At 40.9% G+C, this 25,815-nt stretch overlaps 1 protein-coding gene across 1 annotated transcript in view; it reads left to right on the plus strand.

Annotated features, from left to right (window-relative positions):
* Positions 1-2,526: 2,526 nt before the first annotated feature.
* LOC125113853 (ankyrin repeat and fibronectin type-III domain-containing protein 1-like) overlaps positions 2,527-25,815 on the plus strand; it is a 247,248-nt gene continuing 223,959 nt past the window's right edge. Inside the window, exon 1 of the mRNA XM_047756798.1 lies at positions 2,527-2,595. The gene's annotated coding sequence lies outside the window, so the exon portion shown is untranslated. The remainder of the gene's footprint in view (positions 2,596-25,815) is intronic.

Here is a 25,815-nt window from a genome sequence, read left to right on the forward strand (position 1 = left end):
GATGCTCAGACCACTGGCCCATCCTAGACAACAACAGGAACTTCTTTTCTTGAACCTTGCTTTTCTCATTTCATTCCTTTAACCCAAACGTCCTTTGTTTAATAAATGCTTCTATCATACTTACTGTGTGCCAACCATTGCAAAAGTTAGATGGTTAAATTCTCCTGACAGTCTTATGAGAATAGCATTATTATTACACCATCTAATTGTACAGATGAGGAAACAGTCCTGGAGAAGTTAAGTCATTTAAAAACCCAGCTAGGACAGGATGGAACTGGTATTTGACCCCAAACTCCAGAGTCCTGACAAATGAACATTGACTAGAACTCATTTTTTGGGAGGTAATGAGAATCTCCAAGGTATTAGAATTAGGACTGAGGAAAAGTTCATGTATGAACAAGCAAGTACGGGGAACAAAAGCAAAGTGTTGAAATTTTGAGATGTTGTCTTCTATAAGCTAAACCCGTTTCTCAGCATCTTTTTGAATTCTGTCAACACACAGCTCTCAGACAAATAGGAGCATTTTGTAGACTACTTTCTTCCTTGGGAGGGGTTTGTGGCTCTTAGTTAAGGGCTCAATTTCCCCTGGGGTCTGAGGATCCTTAATGACTAAAGTTTGGTTAGTCATTAATAGAGTGGTTAACATATAGGCTTTGGAGTCCAAATAATATGGATAAAAATTCCAGCTTTGCCTTGGTGTGTGGCCTTGGGTAACTTACTTACATCTCAGATTCTGGTTTACAAACTGGGAGCAATCATTGTATTAGTCATAGTGGATGCTGGTGTCAGGAGCGTATGCTGGAGTGACAAGCATTTTGCATTTGTCAGTGGCTCAAAACAACAAAGGTTTGTTTTTCACTCAAGCTCATATTCAATGCCCACCAGCAGAGGAGACTTGCTCTTTGTGGTTACTTGGAGGCTCATGGAGGCTCTCTCTAGACCTAGGTTTCTCCACATCAGCACATTTGACATTTGGGCCGAGATATTTCTTTGGTGTGGGGGGTTTGTCCTCTGCCTTAGAGGCTATTTAGCAACATCCCTGGCCTTTACAAACTAGCTGCCAATAGCGCCCTCAGATGTAATAAATGAAACTATCTGCAGACACTTTCAAATGTTCCCTGGGAGGTAAAATTACCCCCAACTGAGAATTGCGCTGGAATGTTCTAGAAGTGCACTTCCACAGAATGGCAAGGAGAGAAAAAAGAAAAAAGAGAAGGTTGCATTTGAGCACCAACAATTAAATGTTCTATGTGAAAATGCGTACTCACTTTGCCTTCTGTCTGACTAAAGTTAGCCAAGGGGCCATACCTAAGTTCAAGGAGGTGGGAAGTACAACTCTATCCTGTCAAGTCTGTCCTTAGGAAAGGAGAGACCTGGAGTATCTGTGAACAGTCCAAATAAATAACCCTCTGGAACAGCTGAGAGGATGCAATGAAATAATGCATATAAAGTGTTTGACATAGTGCCTCGCTAATTAGAAGGGCTCGCTGCTTGGAGACTATTAATATTAGAATATGAAGGCAGGGCTGGCTACCCTGAAAGAATGAAGAGGAATGAATTAAAATAGTTTCACCAACAGCCCCTTAATAGGAATATAAAATTTCTAACTCACTTGTTTAAACATTCCTTTATCTAAAAGCTAGTAGAGTGTAGTTGGTTCACGGTGCTTGTTTACAAGGAGTATTTCTATTAACAAAATTGTTGGCCAGCTGAAGTTTCCTATTATTAAAAAAAAAAATTAGCCTGGCTGACCCTGCCAGCCTTCAACCCCAGCCTGCCTCTTACCCTCCTATGCTAACCCCTTAGGCCATCTTCACAAACATCACATATCATCCCTCCTATCTCAAGATCTTTGCATAAGTTATTCTTTCTGTGTAGAATGTTACCCTCCCTTCCATCTGGTTAATTCCTACTGATTTTTTTTTTTAATTTCCAGGAAAGCCTTGCTGGCTTCTCAGACTACATATTTCCTCCTCTGTCCCCATTCTAATAAATGTTCATCACCCTGAGGTCTTCCCTCTATCACATGATTCACACTTACAAATTTACATGTGGGATTAGTTGATTAATGTCTGTCTACCCTACTGATTTGTGAATTCGGTTTTGTGTTTCTCTCTTTTGTTCACCGTATAACTTCAGGGCTCACTGCCTTAAATAACATAAGAACTCAATAAATATATGTTGAATGAATAGATGAATGAATGAATGAATGAATGAATGAATGAATGTCAAGACTATAATCTGGGTCCACTGATACCTGCTTTCAACCTTTTCCTTCAAACCATGCGGTGGGCAACGAAGTAGTGACCCCATTACATTCCCAGGAAAGGAAAGAGGAGAGAAATCCAAGCCTGAAATGTCAGATTCCTCACCTTCTGTAAAGACACTCCTAGCTGAAGGTATGTCACCTGCACACACAGTGACCGAGGGGCCTGCCACTGCAGCAACTGTGTTTGCAGAGAAAGCACAGAGCTGCCAGTTCCTGGTTGGGAACCATGGTGAGGAGTCTAAACAGAGCCGGTCAGCCTCAAGCTGGAGTCTAGAGGAACAGCCTGCAGGCCCCTGCTGCCGACTGAGCACCCTAAGCTGTTAGGGGTAAGTATGCCCTTCTTCTTCAGGGTTTGGGGTAAACTCCTGGTCTCATTTGTCTGGGCCTGCACCCCTGCCTCTTGGCAGCCCAGCTGCTGGCCTTTTGAACTTGAATGAGCATCCATTCTTTTCCTTCCTCTGATTTGGAGCTAATCCAAATTTCTGTGTGCCTGGCTCTTTGCCTGTTTTCACCCCCACGTTCTCCACCTCCCAGTGGTTTCTCTCTGGTTAACTGGACCCTGATCTATAAAGAACCTGGTGAGCTGCTCCTCCAAGTCTCTGCCAGGTTTGTACCCCCCAGACCTGCTCAAAGGCCACTTAGTTGCAGCTCATAGCCTCTCTCTTTTTCCTTTTGAAATATGATCATATTTTTGCTGAGTCTCTAGCATGATATACCTAAAAGTAATACAAGTAAATATTTAAACCAACACCTCTCATCATTAGCAAAAAATATTTGTAGTCGAAAGGCTGGATTATTAGAAACAAATACTTTGATTGAAATGTATCAAACAAACAGGCAACAAAAGTTGATCAAGAATAAAATGAAGAATCTGCCATCTTTAACAAACAGAGAAAATACCTTTGGCTCTTCTCTGGGTACTAGGAAAGCAAGCCCATTGGGCTTAAAATATTGCAAAGCCCTGGTGGCATAACTCGTTGAGTTTATTCCATTAAATCTGAAGAGAACTTGAAATCATTATGAGCAGAATGGCTGCTGCTGTAGCAGCCCAGATCAAAATTGTAATCAGAAGGGGAGTCTATGTTCTGAATCAAGGGCACAGCGTCTGGGCTGTATATTTTGACTTAAGTACATGGCAGAATGCTCAAGCAGCCAACTGCAGATGAAATTGTCTTTGCCTCATAAGTTAAATCCAATCTTGCAGGGTTTTATGGACAAAAAAATGGTTACGGGGTAATATAAATTGTAAGTTTAGGGCCATCGCTATTATAATGCAGGCTAGAGTCTTTTATTGCAGCAAGAAGTTATTTTTACAAATCCAGGAAGAGTTATGCATTGTATAATTCTGGAGTTTGTTCATGGGCTAAAGAACATAGTAAGCTCATTCCTGAGGGAGCAAGCTTCCTAAAAGATGGCTTCCTTCCAGAATGGTGAAGACAGAAGGTTAGCTGTGGTTGCTACTTAAATCTGATTTACTGTTTGCATGAGTCATTAATATGAGGAGCTAGTCTGGTTTCTATGAAAGTCAATTTTCTACAGTCTATGGTTCTTTCTTTTTTCTCCCATTTTAATTTTTTTAAATAATTAGAGCAATACGTAATTGTAAAATAGCCAAGCAGAGCACATGTTTAGAGAGTAAAAAGTGAAATTCTCTTTTTAACCCGTAACCCCAAAGCCAAATCCATTCCCTTCCCTTTTTAGGAAAAAAAAAAATACCATTAAGTAGTGAATACACTGCAGGTAACTTTTTTTTTCTAAAAATGTGCAGGAATATACAGCAACATCGATTATATATACAAATAAATGCACTTGATGGTGTTGGATTATTTTCTACTTGTAAATAGAATTGCTTTGTAAATTTTGATTTGCAACTAGCTTTTTTCACTTAAGAATATGTCATAGCACTTTCTGTGCAGTACACCTAGGTAGCCTAATTCTTTTAAACTATTGGATGGAGTTTCATTATATAATTACCATAGTTTATTTCATTTTTGTCCTATTGCTAGGGTTTAGATTGTTTCCATTTCTTCACTATTACAAACATGTCAGATGTATGTACACATAAGCACAAATACATGGGGGGTTGTTAATGTAACATATATATATGTAAGAAATTATTATGTATTACTTCTGTAGAATGAATTCCCCAAGAAGGAATTAACTGACCTAAACTCTAGGTGCAATTAAACTTTGTTATTGTCAAAGACATGAGTGATGTGCCCTTTTCATCACACCTTCACCACCACTGGGTATTATCCATCATTTTACTTTTGTCAACCTTGTAGGTAGACAGTTATACACCATGATTCATTACATTTCCCTGGTTGGGAGTGAGGTAGATCTAACCTTATCTTTAGGCATTTTGCATAATGAATCTTCATTCTGAGTCAGACTGGCAAGTGAGAACTGTGCCAAATGTTCAAAACAAAAGAAAACCGGGATATTTAACTTCAAAACTGCATACACAATGAAAAGGAACCCCAAGTTGGCTTCTTCAAAGAGACAATGCTAATTATGTTAAAAGAAAAAATAAACATACGGAAACAGCTCTGTTTAGCTTGGCATATACTTGTAGAAATCAAGCTGATGGAGCCAGGCTCCATAGGCTTTGAGTGCATGTGCAGATATGTAGTACCATGGACAAGTTATACAGTGTATCTCAACATTCTAGTCTGGAAAATGGGGACAGTAACGTTATCTTCCTCATAGAAATATTGTAATGAGACAGTGCAGAGGTCCTGGAAAGTGAGTGTTGGGTTCTACCAATACTTGCCAAAATAGTCGTAATGATAATAGTTATGTTTGTTATCATAAGATGAAGAGAGACAATCACACACCCACAGGGAAAGAGTCTTTGAGTAGTGACTAAGTAGCATTTAAGCTGGTCAGATGGATACATACCTGGGAGAGATGAGGATGGGAAGCCCACTGACCCTTTGGAAAGCAGGATCCAGTTAACCAGAGAGAAATGATTAATTCTTTCATAATTGCAAACTAATTGACTATCAGAACAGAAAAGTGTCTTCGAGGCTATGGAGTGCAAAAAAAAAAAAAAAAAAAACTCATTGTATGGATGAAAAATAGAGAGCTAGACAGAAGAGAGCTTACCTAAAATCAGACCTGCCCTTCCAACTGCAAGTCCATGTTGCCTCCATATTTGTCTTCTGTGTCACTTTCCACCTCTTAATTGAAAAGTGAAAAATATAATGAGAAATATAGTGCTGCTATATATATAAAACATCCTTTTTATTGAAGTAGAGTTGATTTACAATGTTGTGTTAGTTTCACGTACACAACAAAGTGATTCAGTTATACATATATATATAGATATATTCAGTTATACATATATACATATAAATCTATTTCTTCAGATTTTTTTACCGTATAGGTTATTACAAAATTTTGAATACAGTTCCCCAGTTGAGCCTTGTTGGTTATCTGTTTTATATATAGTAATGTGTATGTGTTAATCCCAAACTCCTAATGTATACTCCTTTTCCCCTTTGGTAACTAAGTTTGTTTTCCATGTAGGAGCATCTTCTTAAGCCAAGCATCTGGATGAATATCTGTATTGTTTCCATGTCTTGACTATTGTTGATAGTGCTGCTATGAACTCTGGAGTGCATGTATATTTTAGAATTTTCATTTTCTCCTAGATGTATATCCAGGAGTAAAATTACTACATCTTACGGTAGTTCTATTTTCAGTTTTTTTAAAGGAATCTCCATATTGTTTTCCCTAGTCTTTGTACCAATTTACATAGCCACCTACATCATCCCAGGGTTTTCTTTTCTCCACGCCCTCTCCAGCATTTATTATTTGTAGACTTATTGATGATGGCCATTTTGACCTGTGTGTGTCTGATACCTCGTTGTGGTTTTGATTTGCATTTCTCTAGTAACTAGTGATGCTGAGCAATCTGTTCATGTGTCTGTTAGCCATCTGTATGTCTTCTTTGGAAAAAATGTCTATTTAGGTCTTCTGAGCATTTTTCTTATTCAGTTGTTTGTTTTTTGATATTGAGATGTGTGAGCAATTTGTATGTTTTGGATATGAATCCCCTGTTGGTTGCTTTGGTTGCAAATATTTTCTCCCATTCTTTAGGTTGTCTTTAGGTTATCTTAGGCAAATATTTTCTCCCATTCTTTAGGTTGAATATTAATCCCTTGTTGTTTGCATTGGCTGCAAATATTTTCTCCCATTCTTTTAGATTTTGTTTATGGTGTCCTTTGCTGTGCAAAAGCTTGTAAATTTTATTAGGTCCTTTTATAAAATGTTTGCTTTGATTTCTTTTGCCTTGGGAGACTGGCTAATCAGCTATCTTAATATTGGGAAATTATCCTGGATTAATCAGGTGGAGCCAGTGTAAACTCATGGGTCCTTAAAGCTGAAGAGGGAGACAGAAGACTCAGAGAAAGAAGGAAAATGACATAAGCAAGGTTGTAGTGGAGTGAGGAGGACTCAACTTGTCCTTGCTAGCTTTGGAGAGGGAAGAAAAGGGCCATGAGCTAAGGAGTGTAGGCAGCCTCTAGAAGCTCAACCTGTTCCCTTGGTAACCATAAGTTTTTCAAAGTCTGTGAGTCTGTTTCTGTTCTGCAAATAAGTTCATTTGTATCCTTTTTTTAGATTCCACATATAAGTGATATCACATGATATTTGCATCTCATTATCTAACTTCACTTAGTATGACAATTTCTGTATCTATCCATGCTACTGCAAATGCCAGTGTTCCATTTTCTTTATGGCTGAGTAATATTCCATTGTTTATATGTTGACTTTGACTTATCAATTCCTCTTCTTACTATTACATTGAAGATTACTAGCAAATATGTGTGGAAAACCACAGTCAAGGATGTCTACTGGAGTATTGCTTGTATTGATGAATAATTTCTTAAAGTGAGTGTGCAAAGTCTAAAAGTACTGATATGCCAGGTTCACAAAAAAAAAAAGTCATGAGAAAAAGTAAGTTGCACTCTTAAGAACAAAATTATATATATTTTTACAGTCCATGTATGTGAATTGAAGGATGCATGCCAGGCAAAACAGTTTTAATCCACTGGGGAGACTACTGAGTTTGAAAAGCTTGAGTCACATAACTTTTAAATGAAATTTAATTGAAAAATAATGAGATCATCTGGGGGTTTGTCCCTCCCCAAGTCACTATTCCCCTCTTTTGGTTTGATCCACTTTACAGTGAAAGGACTTAATATTAAAATTCAAAGATCCTATAACTAGGAAGTAAATGCTTCAGAATATGAGAGTATAGGATATGTCTCTTTTTTTCATTCTTTAAAAGTTTTTTGAAATATAGTTGATTTACAATTTCTTCTGTACAACAAAGTGATTTGATTATATGTGTACACATATCCACTCTTGAAAATATGAATTATTGTTGGGGCTAAAAGTCATGAGACTCTAAGTTTTCTTAGTTCTGGTGACAAGGGCTCTTAGGGTCACTCTGTCATGGGACAGTCTTGGGCCCTTAGGTAGCAAGGCTGGTGTCCGAAGTGCCTGATCTGGCTCTCTACCAACTTCTCTACTAGCTGCACTGTTGCAAGGTTGAAAGTTTAATCTCCCAAATATGTTAACTAATTTGTGCAGAGAAGGGTGAGCTGGCCCATATGAGGATTGAGAATCTCTCAAAACTCAGTTGAAATATCACCTCCTCTCAGAAACCTTTCCTGACATTACCCAGCCCCCTTCCCAGGCAGAACTGACCAGTCCTCTTTTTCAGCCTAATTAATCTTATCCGTATTTGTATCAAATACTCAATTCCATTTATTGAATACTCCTCAACTAGTCTGTGAGTCTCTTGAATTTAGTAACAGTGCTTTACTCCTTGTGGTATTTAGCACCTTATGCATAGTGCACCCTCATTTGGCATTTATTGGGTTAATGCAAACAGGACATAGCTTTTTTGCACTCAAGGAATTTACAACCTAATGGAAGATGTGGATTTTTAAACCGATACATTCTATTGTATTACAGTATATTATGCTCTTTAATACCACCTTGCCAATTAAGACAAAATACTTTGTATTAAGGTAAAATATTATCTTATGGTAGATACTATGGTTCTTTTTCTGAAGGGTAGTGACTGGGCACATGAAGGTGGCTTTTGGAATGCTGGTCCTATTCCATTTCTTGGATCTGAGGTGCTAGTTATATAGGTGCACTTACTGTGTGAAAATTCAACAGTTTTCTTTATATATGTTTTATGTTAATAGAAAGTTAAATATTTTTGAACTCCTCAAGTGGTCTCAACTTGACCACTCTGCCTAAAACGTTGCCTTAACTTGCCGTAATTTCCTTATTTTGTTTCATAACACTTGTCACTCCCTGACATCATATTATGAACTGTGCTTTTGTAAATGCCGTAAGAATAGGATTTTTGTCTCTTATTCACCACTGTGTCTCTGGGCCCCACGTATGGCTGGCACTATAAGGTTCAATGACTACTTGTTGGATTTTGAATGAATGAATGAATGTGGTCCCAAGGAACAAGTGATTGACTTTCTTATAGTAACATCGCAAGGGGTACCTGATTTTTGTTGCATAATTGTGGGATTCTTCTTGTCTAATGGACAATAGAGAGGAATAGGTAGACTGTGAACTCATAGGGGTCATTAGTGGACTGTAAAAGTACTTAAATACACAGCCTTATAAGTTTTGCCCCAAAATTGAACAGGCCATGGAAATGCTGCCCAAGGCATTTGCAAAATCTTTTTTGCAAGAAACTTGTCTAGAGGAGATTTAAGATTGTGGTTTATTTTGTTGTTGTTTGCTTTGTTTTGTTTTTCTTCTTACAGCCACAACTGCAGCATATGGAAGTCCCTGGGATAGGGCTTGAATCAGAGCTGCAGCTGCAGGCCTACACCACAGGCAGGACAATGCCAGATGGGAGCCATGTCTGCAACCCTGTAGCATTCCCACAAAATCCTTAACCCAGCAAGGCCAGGGATCAAACCTACATCCTCAAAGACACTATGTCAGGTTCTTAATCTGTTGAGCCACAATGGGAATTCCAGGTTGTGGTTTACTTTTCACAGGTTAGAAAGACCTTCTGTTCTTCTCTGTGATCTAACGATGACATAGGGGATAGCCAAGATGTGAATTGGAAGAGGAATAGCCCCAAGATAAACGGTATGCCAGGACAGGAATAGTCTCAAACTCTTCCCTCATCTTGTAGTCCTTTAATTTTTTTCTTTTTTTTTTTTCGAGATATTTAACATATCCTACAATTGACACATTTAATGTGTAATATCCAATATTTTTAGTATGTTCACAAAGTTGTACAACTATTACCACAATTTTGGAATATTTTCATCACCCCCAAATAAACCACTTACTCATTTGGAGTCATTTTCCATTTCCTTCAATTCCTCAGCCCTGGTAACCCAGCTAACCCACTTTCTGTCTCTGTAGATCTGCCCATTCTCCACACTTCCTGCAAATGGAATCAGACAATATGTGGTCTTTTGTGACTGGCTTCTTTCATTGAGCATGTTGTCAGGGTTCATTCATGTCATTATGTGTTTCAGTATTTTCTATTGTTGAATAATATATTTCATTGCATAGATATCTGCTGTGTGGATAAACTCTTTTTTAGGATTTAAAAAATCCATCATTTGATAGACATTTGGATTATTTCCACTCTTGGCAATTATGACTAATGCTGAAAGGATCATTCATGAACAAGTTTTTGGGAGGCCATGTGCTTGCATTTCTCTCACATATATGTGTAGGGATGGATTGGCTAGATCCTATGCAATTGTATGTTTAACCCTTTGAGGAACTGTTCACTGTTCAAACTGCTTTCCCAAGCAGCCACACCCACAAAGTCCTTTAATTTTCAAATACTTTTTTTGTCATGTTTGATTTGCATGGGAATATCTCTATTGTAGAATCAAGTTGATTTATTTCTACCTTAGAATCAGGGACAACACATTTACTTCTGTCCTTTATCAGTATTCATACTCCTCCTGCTACTACTATTGCTACTGCTAATGACAGCTAATATTCGCTGAGGACTTAAAATGTGCCAAATGCTGTTCTAGTGTTTTACATGTATTAACATATATTGCATCCTCTCAGTGGCTTTCTGAGATGAGTAGCCTAGCTGAGAAATAATAGCAGCTCAGAGAGGATACAGTAAGAAGTAAATAGATTGAATCATTTGTTTATTCATTTAACCCACAAATACTTAGTGGTTTACATATATTAACTCTCTGTTAGGAGCCATGTGATATACTGAGTTTGCTGCTATAAGGAAAAGAGTGTTTGTCTATGTCCTCAAGGAATTTAGACCTGTTGATTTGAGAGAGATTTAATAAATAAAATCAAGATACCTTATTGATTGACTTAGTACAGAAAAGCATTCAGGGAAAGGGTTCAAGCCTTGGCAACTAGAGGACAGTTGTGCCGTTTCCTGAGATAAGGACCGTGGAGGCTCAGAGAGGTAAAAGAGGTCAGTGAAAGATGGAAAGAATGACTTCAGTATTTTAGTATGTTGATCTATTGGGATCTGTAAGATACGTAGTAAACAGGTGCGTATATGGATCTGGAGTTCAGAACAGAGATCCAAACTAGATATACAAATTTGGGATGGTCTGATAGATGGTAACTGAAAGCATGGGCACAGCTGCCTAGGGGAAGCATGAAAGAGTGATGTGAGGAGAACTTTAGGACTGGACCTTGAGGGACTTTGACTTCTAAAGACATAGTAAAGAGAGATGAGACAGCAAAGAAGCAGCCAAGTAAGTAAGAATAGAGCCCAGAGCTTGTAAAGTTCCTGAAGCCAAAAGAAAAGCACATTTCAAGGTAGGGATCTGTCAACAGTTCTGGATGATACTCAGAGGTCAAGGAAGGTGAGGGTGTTTTGGATTAAAAGTCGTGATCTTGGAGTTCCTGTTGTGGCTCAGTGGTTAATGAAGCCAACTAGGAACCATGAGGTTGCGGGTTCGATCCCTGGCCTCGCTCAGTGGGTTAAGGATCCGTCGTTGCCGTGCACTGTGGTGTAGGTTACAGGCGTGGCTCGGATCCCGCGTTGCTGTGGCTCTGGCGTAGGCGGCTACGGCTCTGATTAGACCCCTAGCCTGGGAACCTCCATATGCCATGAGAGCTGCCCTAGAAAAGGCAAAAAGACAAAAAAAAAAAGTCGTGATCATTGGTGACCCTCTGGAAAGCTCTGTGGTGCTGTGGAGTGGGGGAGAACACCAGCCAGCAGAAGACGATGGAATGGAGGCAGGAAGGTTATGACTCTGTAAAGCTGGGTAGAGAAGAATCCACAGTAGGGCTGTGACAAGCCGGAAAAGGACATGTTTGACATATTTTGCTTTGGTTTTGATAGAAAAACAAAGCATATTTAAGTGCTATGAATATGAATTCAGTAAAATATGAGTCATGACTTAGACTCTAAGTTAAACCATACTTTAATAGTTTTGCCCATGCTCTTTGTACCTAGATTTGAGCAAATATTGAAATTTTACTTAGCATGGAGTAGCAGAACCTTATTAACTAGATCCTGCATCTGTCACTTCTAGATGGAGTTAATTTAATCGCTTTAGGCTTCAGCTTGCTTATCTTAGTTGTCAGTATTGTTGCAATGATGAGAAATAACATGTGAAAAAACATCATCCTCACACTTGGCACTGAGCTCCCAATAAAGGGTAGCACCCATTATTCCACTCTGCATGGCAGTGTGATGCATATTAGCCAAACCTTCTTTCTTGTGTTTTTACTGCTGGCAAGGATGTTGTATCCCTTCATTTAAGCTTCAGATAGCTACCTGGGTTTCCTGTTCCAAAGCCTCATTCTCAAATGATGCTGCTCTCTTGTCTCATCAACATATATTCATTCTTTCAACACAGGTTTTCCATCTCTATGGCCCAATTCACCTATATTTTAATCACCTACTGTTGTCATCACTGTTATTATCATTCCAGAAAAAGGAGTTCCTTGGCATCAACCTACCAGTCACAGCCCTGGGTTTACACTGCTTGACTTAATATATTCCTACATCTTCCTCCATCTTGCTCCAAATTCCCCTAACCGCTCATCCCTTTTTGGACTTGACGCATGGCATTTTCTTTCTGGTATTGATCTGGGTTCCTGTTACAATGCTTCCTCTTAGAATGGCCTTTGGCAGGCTTGAGATGTGCCTTTCCCAATTGAATCCAACCCTTAGGACCCTCTTATTTCCAGGAAATATACCCCCCTCCCCATTACCCTAGCTCAATCAGGAAACACTTGACCAGCATGAAAAGAAAAGAAAATCAGCCAGCTAACTGGGGAAAAAAAAAGTGATCTCCCCAAATCAAGAAATTCCTAGAAGGTACTGCTTTTTTCACAATTCCAACTCTTCTTAACACCTCTAAAGAGGATCACACCATCGTACTGAATTCATGTTTGTGTATTAGCTTGCCTTTATCAGGCTCCCTTTCTTAATGTCCTGTCCCTCTCTGGATGCTACTTATTCTTCCAGTCCCCTTACGTGCAAACATATAGCATTTTCTTTATTCCTGCCACCCTCACCCCATCCTGCTCCCTCTACTATTATCCATTTACCCAAACATCCACTCCTTTTCTAATTTTTTAATACTTTTTGAATTTATCTCTTTTGTTCTCATCCCCCATTTTAACCTATATCCCTCCCTTCTCACTCCTTTGTCATAGCATTTAGGGATTACTTGTCTTAGAACCGTGCTTTGATCCTACCCCTAAAAATCTCTGTGACTCCACATTACTTGCAAAATAGCATTTACCATACCCCTTCATCTTTTCAATCTTTCCCTACTTTCTTTAAGAAGATCTTATTCCAGAGTGTTTGAGTCACTTTTCCCGAAAGTCACTCTGGGGATGTTCTTGCTTTCTCTTTGTTACTCCTGTATCTTCACTCACCTATAATCATTTTTCTCTCCTCCACGTAAAGACTTTCCAGCTAATCATCCTCAAGAGAATCAGCACCCTAGCTGTTAATAATCCCCATTCCTATGAGCTAAGATACAAAACGGCTTAATCTTGAATTGGACATTTGTCATGCAATGCCTTGTGTGTGGCTGTCTTTGGATTCTTAGAATTTTGTATCTGATGAGCCTCTTAGAGGTGACATTATCTGTGGCTATATTGCTGGAGGTAAAGTATCTGGGACAAAGGCCAAGGGGACTTCTCCATCCTGTGTGATTCGACCTTCACCAGGAATGTCACACCAAAGAAAAATAGTGACCCAATGGAGAATAGTGACCATTCAGAGGGAGAGTGCTAGAAAAAAAAAAGAGGAACCTAAGAATGGGACTATTCAGAGATAGTGGACTGGACGCTTGTCTTTAAATATGTATAGAAAGTTACCTAGGTTTAGCCCAATTGACCCAGAGGGTAAGAGACCATTCACAGGAGGAATATGAAAATATTAGCAATCTGCACAGCATAAGCAAAGACCAGTCAGAAGGGATATTGGCTGCAGGGCTGGCACAGACCTTTGAGGACCTCCTTGTTGTGCTAGGCAGTAAGCCATTGGTCTCTAGGTCATGGGAAGTTTAAGAAGGTTGATTGGGAGGGATAGTTGGGTAGCAGTGGGGACTCTGGGAGAGGCAAATTGAGCTGCTGTTATCAATCACTGAATACAGAAGTGCTGTAGCAACTGGCACAGTCTTACTGAGACCTACCAGCTGAAAATCAGGTTTGGCCATTTAACAGACTGACTTTCTGAAAATTGGCATAGAACCTGCCACCAGAAGAATTAGCCATTCTGAGTATTGGCTTTCTGAGAATTGGACAGCTTTCAGAAATAATACGAGAAGCAGGAAGTTATAGGGGGATAGATTTTCAGTAAAGTTGTAATATGATTAAGAGCTATCTCCTGAAAGAGTGGGTGTCCTGTCTCTGGAGTGTGTCAATTTCTGTTGGGCCATTATTTTGGGACAGAAAATAGTCCTGGTGTAGAAGACGTCTGTGGTCCCTTCTGAGCTTGAAAGCCTAAGTTTACTACAGTCCAATATCTTCATCTTCTAGAAGAGGAAAATAAAACAAAGAAGCAACCATGAATGAGCTCTCCTTGGTGATTGCCTTTTTTGTTTGTTTGTTTGTTTTTTGTCTTAAGGCTGCACCCACAGCATATGGAGGTTCCCAGGCTAGGGGTCGAATTGGAGCTACAGCTGCTGGTCTACACCAAAGCCGTAGCCAGATCCAAGCTGCGTCTGCAACCTACACCACAGCTCACGGCAACACTGGATCCTCAATCCGCTGAGCAATGCCAGGGATCAAACCCACAACGTCATGGTTCCTAGTCGGATTCGTTTCCACTGCACCACAATGAGAACTCTGGTTATTGCCATTTTACTTCCATATTGCGCATTTGTTTTTCTCTGTATGTCGCTGACCCCAAGTGCAGTGTGCTTCCTCTGCCCCTACAATGACTGGAAGCATACTATGCACACAGCAGGGACTCAATAAACATGCAATGGGTGCACATGGATGAATACTCCATCCCTGCGCACACCTCAAACTCAAGACCCAGAGAGAAAATTTAATCTGTGCTCTACTCTTATGTCCTGCTTTCAGGCTATTGGAACTTAACTGCTGCTTCTTCCTTCCCTGACCAAATGCTAATGGAGGTGCTAATGAGGCCCTCTGGCCATCAGAAAGAAAGAGAAAGAAAATCAAATAGTCTAATTAATCCACAAATTACAGTCACCGAAAAAAAAAGTGGTCATATTTCCTATAGAAAGCCAGACGGGGACTAATGGGCACTAAAGCATTGGTCTTGGCAACTTTGGGTGTGTAGTTTGGAGGTTACCTGTTGTTTTTTCAGGGATTATGAGGCACCACTTGGCTTCCATTTGGGTGGAGCGCACCAGAACTCCGTTCCAAGTCTGAGCTGTCTGTTTGCTTATTAAATGGGAAAAGGAGGGCAGAGAGTAACCTCTTTGTATAAGGTGAGCCTAATATTAATAGCAAACATTTATTGAATACTCATTATGTGCCAGAAACTATACTAAGCGTTTTACTTAGATGATATCATTGAATCCCATATAATTATTTCCCCACTTTATATGCAGGGAAACTGAGGCTTGGGTAGGATAGATAACTTAAAGTCACAATAAGTGGCTAAAGATGTGGTCCAAGATATTTTAGCCAGTACTAAATCCACCAACTGTAATCTGTAGCCCATGCTTAACTCTTTCCATCTACACTGTGTGGTCTCAAGCGGTTGCATCGTCTGTCAGTACCCTGGAGGTACACTGCAGCTTCTACTTGGAGCACCTCTGAAGGATTGGAGCTAACATGACACAAAGTAGATGTTAATGGCTTGGTGGGAGGGTGACTGGGCAGTGGGAGGTGATGAGATGATGTGCCAGAACCCCCGGGTGGGCCAGAGCAGAAAGGGAGGGAGGCTGCTCGGCGACCTGTGTCCTCTGGTTTAGAGCAGAGCCTCTCCCAGTCTTCCCCACAGGACACAGAGGATTTGCACTATCTCAGGGAGTGAAGTGGGCCCTTGTTGAAGATCTACCAGCATACCCAGTAGAAAGCAATTTTGAAGGTGTGACATAGCAAGGTGTGTTAGAATGAAAACCAAAGAAATAAGGAAAGAGGTAGGAGTAATTAGGCATACGGAGCAAGCCCTCACTGCTCGTGGACTGACAAACTCAAGAAAGCCCAGTGTGTATCACATGTGAGCTTGTGCATATTCCAGAGGGCACTAGGCAAGCCACTGCAAGCCTACAAGAATTTATGAGAGAAGTTCCCTGGTGGGGTCCATCCCACTCAGACCTGGAACCATAAGAACCCCTCTGAGGGCATCTCTTTTGTTCTGAATCTTGGCTGAGTTCATCACACCTGGTGACTAGAAAGCTAGGGGCCCACAGAGCCGTGAAAACAATAGCAGGTGCATCTGCTTTGAGTACCTACTTTAGTCAAACACTGTCCTAGTCCAGGGTTTGACAAATTCAAAGGTGCATAAAAGTCATGTGGGGGTCCAGTTAAAATGTAGTTTCTGATGCCATTGGTCTGGAGTGGGACCTGAGACACTGCACTTCTAACAGGTCCCCAGGTAGTGCCAACACTGATGGTCTATGAACCACATTCCAGACCCTTTATATAATTATATATTTGGATCCTAATATAATGTGTATGAGTTGATACATTTGACATATGACATCACTGAGGCCAGGAGCACTGGGTGACCCACTCAGTCGTAGGGTTAATGAGCTCAATCCCAGTCGGGTGGCTCCAAAATCTCTGCTTCTCTAGTTAGGCATCACTCTAGTCTATACACAGATTCAAGCTGCCACTGCCCTTAGACTTAATACAGTGGGCTACAATTACAGCCCCTGGCATTGCATCTCAAGGAACTGATTTACTCAGCCCAGCACCTCCCAAGGTCTCCAGGGCTCACTGGAGGTATTTGTTTGTTTGTTTTTTGTTTTTGTTATGCATTTAATTTTATTTTTAAAAAGTTAAACCTCAAAACTTTGTTAATGTTTAATTGCTTTTTTTTATTGTAGTTCATTTATAGTCTTGTGCCAATTTCAGTACAGAATAGTGACCCAGTCATACATATACATACTTTTTTTTTTTGTCTTATAATCTTCCATCATGGTCTATCCCAAGAGACCGTATATAGTTCCCTGTATTCTACAGTAGGACCGCATTGCTTATGCATTCTAACTGTAATAGTCTGCATCTATGAACCCCAAACTTCCCTTCCATCCCACTTCCTCCCCTCCCCCTTGACAACCACAAGTCTGTTCTCTACGTCTGCCCTTATTCAGACCTCTTATTCCTGACCTGGGTAGAGTGCACATTTCTGTTGTTCTAACAGAGCTTGGGAAAACTCCCTTTACATCTGCTGCACTAGCCACTCAAGAATATGCACTCACTCTGCCCCTTGGGTTGGATTAGACTATCCCTGGGGATGTTTTAAAGTACCAAGCCCTCCCTGATTTGCCCTTACCTGTGGGCATCCATTTTCTCCCTGTTTTGTCCATCTCTCAGGCCGTTACTCCATGCTGTTTTAGGTTTCCTTTCCTGGCCTGGCCTTGACCCCTTCACAAGCCCAGTGGCAAAGTGAATCCATTTCTGAAACGGTCTCTGACTTCCAGCGGCTAGTGTCCTAGTTGTAGTGACAGATGCAGAGAGCCAGTCACTCTCCTTAGTCCTTCCCCACTCCTTCACCATCTTTAAATCCTCAAAGCCTGAAGAGATCATGGCAAACATCTTTCCCGTAAGGCATCTCCTGGTCACCTCAACTTACATTGGCCTCTCCTTCCTCTAGACCTCTCCCTACCCAAAGAGTCCATTTTTGCATATCTCTCATAACATTGAACACTTTTGACCTTGCCCTATGGTCAACCTTGGCCATGGCTTCCCTTACATCTTGGAAGGAGCTCCTATGCCTGGTCCATCCTTGTGTTTCCAGCAGTGTTTTGCACACCATATGTGCATAACCAATGGCTATTAATGGCTCAGAATTATTTCAAGTCAGGTTAATAAGTCACATCATAAAGACATGAAGATTTTGGAGTTCCTGTAATGACTCAGTGATTAACAAATCCAACCAGGAACCATGAAATTGCGGGTTCCAATCCCTGGCCTTGCTCAGCGGGTTAATGATTCGGCGTTGCCGTGAGCTGTGGTGTAGGTTACAGACGCGGCTCGGATCCCACGTTGCCGTGGCTCTGGTTTAGGCCGGTGGCTACGGCTCTGATCTGGCCTCTGGCCTGGGAACTTCCATATGCTGCAGGAGCAGCCCATGAAATGGCAAAAAGACAAAAAAAAGAAAAAGAAAAAGAAAAGAAATGAAGATTTTAAGAAGTGGAAGAATAATTGAATAAAAAGGAGCCTGGGAAGGAAGGGGAGACTCCCTAGAGGTCCCACGGAGGAAATGAGGTTGATGTGTCTCTTAAACACCACATAGTATGTTGATTGTGAGATTAACAACTCTTATAAAGACAACTGAATGTTATGGAGTGCTTACCCTGTGCCAGATACTGGCTAAACTATGTGCTCATTTCATCCTCACCATATCCCTGGAAAGTAAGTGGGTCCTGTATTGTTTCCATTTTACAGATGAAGTAACACAGAAAGGCACAAGGTAGCCAGTTCACTTTCTCTAGAACATTAGATAGAAAGTAACAAAGTCAGGATCTGAATCTCTCGCCCTGGATATCCTGTTTTAAAGCCTAATGCTGTGGATAGAGATGGGATTCTCCAGGAAGAGGCAACACAGAGCAGGAGGAGAAGCAAGACCAAGGGGAAAGCATCAATTAACCCCACAGAAGGGGGCAGGATAGGTCTGCCGAGGGGCCACTGTGGTGTCAGATAAGGCTGGGAAGGTGGTCTGGGGACAGACCGGGGTCATGGTTTCCCTCCACGAGAATGAAGAGTCCAAACCATGGAGAAGAAACACCAAGTCAAACCTGCACTGAGAAGCATTATTTATGTGCTGTCCCTGGCCCGGCCTCGGGCCGCTGGTGCGAGAGGAGTGGGGATCCCAGCCAGCGCCCCTGGACAGCTCTGCGGGCCCCGGAGCTCACTGCAAAGTCACACTTTGGAGAATAAAGCTGCTGGTGATGCCCAGAGTGGCCCAAATAAAAGTCAAATACCACATTCAGTCCTCCAGGGGTGTTTTTGCTATTAAATTAAGTCTGGAAAATAAATAATTGTCTTTGGATTTGATTTGAGAGATTTTTGGTAGTGGAACACTCAGTCAGGGGAAAAAAAAAAAAAAAAAGCTAACTATTTCTTGAAAGATTCTTTGACTGGCTCCCCCTGCCAGAGGACAGCAGATCACAATGAAGGCTTGCTGTCTGGAAGAGCTGCTTTTTTCCCCTCCTTGACACAATTATCCCAGAAAAAATAGAGGGGGGGAGGGGAGGCTCTGTCATATGTTCCAATTTTTATTGCTACATTCCTTGGATGGCTCCATATGTTTACCTTTAGCTGACTTTAGACTTGGTGTTCTCTGTGGCTGCTGGCGTCAGCCACAGAATTCTTTCATGTCTATTACTTTATTAAGGAATGTAAAAGCCACATACAGACCGACTAGGGGACACAACAGTAGGAGACACAAATAACCCTGAATGGGCTCGCAAAGAGCCTAAAGAGGCTTCACACCTAATTCTCCCTGATGGGCTGTAAGGCTCTCATACGCCAAAAGGGGGCACTCTTAACACTCGCTCCCAAGCCCCATCAATAATACCTTTCTGAAGAATAAAGAGTGCAGTGACCACACAGGGCTTTAAGATCAGTCCTGAAGGCAGCAGAGGGGGGTGAAAGAAACTACTCTCATCACCAGGGATTTTAGCTTTTTTTTTTTCAACCTTTGACTTTCGTTGACCAGAAATGGAAGCTCCAAATCATAGGGAGGTTGTTAAGATTAAACAGGATAAATGCACGCACACAAAAATTACTTTGCACAGAGCCTTGGCACATACATTATAAATGCTCAGAGAGAGCAGCTATAATTGAAGCATAAATGCTGAGATATGTCATCTCCTAATAGGCGCACCGCATTTAGGTCCAGACTGGCTCATAGCACAAGGGTATAATGGTGGAACGAGTCTCTGCTTCAGGCAGCATTAGACAGGGCATGGGGGATAGCCATTGCTTACTCCATTCCTACTGTGTGCCAGGCACCTTGCATGCATTGTTTTGCTCTTATGATTTTATAGTTGGGAAACTGAAGCTCAAGGAGGCTAAGTGTATTGCTCTGGAATGTAGCAGAGGCAGGGTTTGAATCCAGATCCCTCAGTTTGCTTCTAAGCCTGAGCTTTTTCCATTAGGCAAGGGAACACAATTTGGGACCAACTTTTCAAACACTTTTCAAAAGCTGGGAACATTCCATCAGCTATAGACACAATCACAACCTTACTCAAGACACAGACTTAAATTCTTAAAATTTTCACCAAACATCTTTGTGGAGAGATGGAGAAGGGGAGAACTGAGGTACTAAGTAGTGGAGATCATTCTTCCACCATCAGTCTCTGAAATTGTCGGTCGGTCCTGGAGGAGCCATATTTATTCTCCTCTCAGTGGGTCTCTCCTGGCTGTTGTACCAACCACCCAAATGTCACAAAGTCTTGAATTTATTTTAATGCCAAACTTCTTCCATTGCCCTTTACTGGATCTTCACTCACTTTGCTGATTTCTGCTTTCATAGGAATTTAGAGTCTATGTTGTAACCACCCTACATGTTGAGATGTTAAAAGAGAGTGCTCTTACCCAAAAAAGGCTATCCTCACACTCCAAGTCAGAATGAGGACGATTTGAGCTAGAAATATTGTGTAGAGTAGGAGTGTATTTTCACCTCCCTCACGGAAGCTGATGGCCACCCACCTGTTCTTTCCTGGTAGGTGCTCAATGATTTAAGAGCAGAAGTGCTTTGACTGATCATGGAAAGAAAAAAGGGGATTTTTTTGCTGAGATGGCAAAACATGTTTGCATTGGGATTTTCTCTAAGAACTTGGGCTGGGGGAATGATTTGCAAATGAAGGACATTTTGATTATCAAGAAGACAGCCTCTGAGCCAAACCAAGAAAGCCCCCTTCAGATTAGATGCTCCTCATTGAATGTAGCGAGTGCTATCCTGGAAGATTAACTGGTGACAGTTAATCTGGTGCATAATTAATTAATGCCCCAGCCCCCTAGGTCCTTCAAGGAGATCTTCAGAATCAACATCTCTTTGCATTTCTCGCATCATTGGGAAATTTTTTTATAAAACTGGATACTCTTTCCAATGAGACTGGCAATGTGTGTCTAATGTTTACACTGGGCCAGTATTTCCCAAGGCGGTAATAAAGGCTCTGAGAAGTCCTGTCATTTAGAAGTCTATGTCACTTTACCTAATCCAGAGATTCTCATATATATCTGACCACAGAACCTTTTTAGCATAATGTCTATTAATAACCCATGGAAACAGTTTGGCTCTAAGCATATAAACCCTTGAAACTGCTTAGAAGGGATAACCTCAACTTATTGATGGATTTGGATCGGCTATTTAAAGCAGGACTATTGGTCACATATTTGGGATAAAATCTGAAGCTGCCTTAGTGGTTTGTCTGGATTATTTTTAGATCTGTGTAAGTGTGTGTGCATGTGTTTATATATACTACATATAAATATGCGTTTTAACTGTGGGGTTAGAAGGAAAAAAGAAGGAAGGCATATTCCTTCTTATAAAAAAGGCAATTGGTGTCCTAAGGGGGGAAGGAGAAAGTTTGTAAATTTTAAGACATTACTGCCACCTCCTAATGCTGGCAGCCTCTGATTACAGCTTCCTAGTCAGCTCTCATTGAACTGTTAGACAATCAAAGATGACACCCCTTGCCACTAATCTCCCAGAGCCCGGCCCCAACTCGCTGTCCTAACCCATCACCCAAAACACTTCTTTCCAAATCATCAATACCCATCAGCACTATTCCTCTGTATTCTTTTGGATGACGAGTTAAATAATTCAGAAAACAATATTCTTACCATATTGCAACTTAATTTTTTATTTTCAGAGCAGGTTTGAAGCCTTCTAAAGAAAATTCTTAGAAACCCACTCTCAAAAAATGTGCAATTGTATGTTTTTTTAATTGTTGTAACGTTATAGGAGTTGTTTCAAAATGACTTTAAATGAAATACAAGGTTGTTTTCTGAACTAGAACTTTACCCCCTTTTTTTTTTTAATTGTCACATACAGGGTGATTTTAAAGTAAATAAGAGCACAAGGTTCATATTATTTTAAATGTATATTGTATTTGTCTTCTCAGCGCTGTGGTTTCTAGCCTGAATAGCATCATAGTAAGGAGCCAGCCTATTAAGCAGCCTGTTTGGGTAAGGAAACTCTGAGACCAGCACAATGTTGCATTGCTCACTCTGTCCTTCCAATATGGTTAGCATTCCACAACCTAAATGATCATTTGTTGAACAAATTCATGCTTTTATTAGTCAAAATACAGAGAAAACAGAGCCTCCCTGTTTCAAGATATTTGCTAATGCATGGTTAATTATCACATATAGCTGACTATAATTCATTTTACAGGGGCGACCTCCTGTAGGTAACATACTAGCAGTTTATGAACCAAAATAACCTCACTATAGGTTAGAGCTGTTCCAGGGGCAGTCAGACACTCAGTGCTTCTAGACCTTCTCACTTCACATTGCTAATTTGAACAAGGCTTTATTTTTATATTTGTCAGCAGCAAGACTGTAGGATGGTTGTTAAACTTCTCCCAGGCCTAATTAGAGCGGCAATGCTCGCATTCATAATGAAGCTCGTGTCTTGCTTGGAGTTAGTGAGCGGGGCTGTTACAGTAGCTTCCTGGCAGGCCTGGGCTGGCAGTTTTAAGGTAGCTAGCGGTGCAGTATTAAGTGACTGTTGAAATTCATTGACTCCACCACGGCTAATGTGTGTAGATGACAACAAGTTTACACGGTTCTTTTATAGTTACAGCAAATGGGCCCATTTAAATATTTATTAGGTGATTATGGTGATGTGAAATGGAAAAAAAAATGCAAAGCGCAATCTCGTGAGTATGACTGTTTTTCACTGTTTATGTGGGGCCGGGATCACGGTATCACTCAGAATCGTCGCATCTTTCCCTTATAAATATTTATACTCCATCAGCAGAGATGAATGCTGATTTATTTGCATTTTGTTTCTTTATTGACTTCTCACTGGGCAGAGGTTAGTGGTGAAAAGTGGTGCAGCCTTACTGGGTTGGAGGATATTTCAATCAGCCAGGCATGAGGCATTTTGATTAGCCAGGGAAAAGTTCACTTTGCTGAAACTGAAGAGTCCTTATGCTCCTGGAGATGCCGCTTGAGACAGTGTTCAGGCAGCTGGTATTCTGGCCTTTCCCAGAGTTGACGTACATGCTGGCAAGCAGTTTTGCCTCCGAAAGACTGCTTTTCTGTATAGCAACTTCGAAGACCTTGGATTGCATCGGATGAGGCTGGCTGATCTGGAAGTTTGTCGGAACCTCTAACATGTATTTTTTCTTATTCTGTGAGCCACTACAAAGAAATACATTTTTGCAAGAGGAGAGTGGCATCTATCTCAAATTGAAGGTGGCATCAACAGACAGACGGAGGTTAAGATGAATCCTGCTCTGTTCTATAAAGGTTAAATCTACACACTACCAAAGAACTCAGAATCTGTGGAGGGAACTGTCAAAAAAAAAAAAAATCAGACAGATACAGGAAAACTGGACATTTTACAGTTGAATATTATGACTGTGTGTCTAGAGTATAAGATTAGTCCCAATTCATCATCCATAGTGCTATTTATTATTTTGTTCCCTCACTCTTAGAACAAACAGCATCTCTATAGCCTTGACATGTATAAATACAGAATTTTCAGGAGATTTCTAGAAGTAGCTTTTGAAATAGGCCATTATTACATTTAGGATGCCCTGGAGGTCTAAGGAATGTCCAAATAAAAGTTTACATAGAACACATAAGGCCACTGAATCAAAGGTCTCTGCAGCTACCATAGCTGCTTTGGTTGGAAAAACATCTTAATTTCTGACTCTAGCTAGCTATGTCCCTGTTTACAAAATGGACTCGTGTCTCCTTAGAGTTGGAACTGTGATGGTGCCTCCAATCTTAGGTTGGTTTCAAGGGCATTAATTACCAAGGAGTCCAGAACCATCTCATTATACATGCATCCCTCTAGAATAAGGATGTAGCAAGAGTTCATTGTGATAGTGGTTCTACAAAGTCAGACAATTCAAAGAGATGTAAATGAGGTGGGAAACTCACTACTAAGAAAATGCTGGAGGGAGTTCCCATTGTACCTCAGCAGGTTAAGAGTCCAACTGGTATCCATAGGGATGCGGCTTCCATCCTTGGACTAGCTCGGTGGGTTAAGGATCCTGCACTGCCACAAGCCATGGTATAGGTCACAGATGCAGCTTGGATCCAGCATTGCTGTGGCCGTGACATAGGCCTGCAGAGGCAGCTCCAGTTCAACCCCTGGCCAGGGACTCCATGTGCCACAGGTAGGGCTGTAGAAAGAAAAAAAAGAAAAGAAAATACTATAACGAATCTTTGGTCATGATGCATCCTCCAATGATACAAATTATGATCCGCCAATCTACAAATGTGTATTCTAACTTTACGTGTTCAATCATGTGGATCCTCAGATTCAAAAGGGTAACCATGGATCCCTCCTGAGGCAGAAGATGTGTGGCTTCATTTACTGTCCATGGTCAGAGTGATTTGTAAGTGACAGGAAGTTGTCATTTCTTTTTAGTCTGAATCTTCTCAGCTGCGGGGATGGTGCATAGAAGCTGCTCACTCAGTGCAAATGAAAACCCTCATTTTAGTCCAGTTTTGTTGTTCTCAATTAATATGAAGATGTCTTTTAATCCTCTCAACTCAAGAGGATAAATAAGGAGACATGAAATTAAAGTGACTTTAGGGTTTTCTGAAGATCTCAGATCGGGCTTCCACTCTGCCCTGCTCCATATTGGGGTCTTTGTGAGGATGTGCCCTGATGATGGGCTGTGCTCACCTTCTGGGGCCCCTGCAGCCAGCTGCTCTCCAGGTGAACCTCTTGCAACTGTGAAGGCTCTGCTGTAAAGAGTTTTCTAGTACATTTCATGATTCAATTGACCGAGTTTTCTTTACTCATACCTTTTCAATTTTACAAAGCAATTTTATAAAGCAAAGCCCATCTCTGATGGGTTTTCCTAAAATCCAAAGGTCATGAGAATGCTAGTTCAGAACTGTTTTCTTTAAAATCACTATGTTGGTGCAAACACCAGGCACAAAACAGGGAAGTAAATTCTATTTCAGTATGAGAGAGACCATTGGAAAAGAGTCATTCGGGCTTATCTTTCTAGATACCCAGGAAAGCAAAACCGCCCATGACCTCTGGAAATAAAGAAAATGTCATCTCATTTTTGTTACTGTCATTGGCTGGTTAATTTCTTTCAGGAGAAAAAATAACAAAGCAGCCTTTCTCCAAGTACATGGCCTCATAGATTTTCACATGGTGAAAGCTCATTGCTGGGCAGCCCAGCTTGCATGTGTGCTATGTGTGCTACGACCACCACCACATCTAAATTACAATCAACTTCATCATGGATAACGTCACACAAAAGCAATAAAATCCTCGTTGCCCTACTTTCTCCTTGTGAATTTTCCTTTGTTCTGGTCTACTGAAAAAATGACAGCTTTAAAAATGAAACAGCAGGAGTTCCTGTCGTGGCACAGTGTTTAACGAATCCAACTAGGAGCCATGAGGTTGTGTGTTCGGTCCCTGCCCTTGCTCAGTGGGTTAAGGATCTGGCATTGCTGTGAGCTGTGGTGTAGGTTGCAGACGCGGCTCGGATCCCGCATTGCTGTGGCTCTGGCGTAGGCCAGTGGCTACAGCTCCAATTCGACCCCTGGTCTGGGAACCTCCATATGCCGCGGGAGCGGCCCAAAGAAATAGCAAAAAGACAAAAAAAAAGAGAAAATGAAACAGCAAAGCATATTTGCTCTCAGTCCTGGTGACCTTTGTGATCTGTATACCTGTGTGTGTGTGTGTGTGTGTGTGTGTGTGTGTGTGTGTGTGT

The sequence above is a fragment of the Phacochoerus africanus genome, chromosome 14 (genome assembly GCF_016906955.1).
Source record: "Phacochoerus africanus isolate WHEZ1 chromosome 14, ROS_Pafr_v1, whole genome shotgun sequence".
Taxonomy (NCBI): domain Eukaryota; kingdom Metazoa; phylum Chordata; class Mammalia; order Artiodactyla; family Suidae; genus Phacochoerus; species Phacochoerus africanus.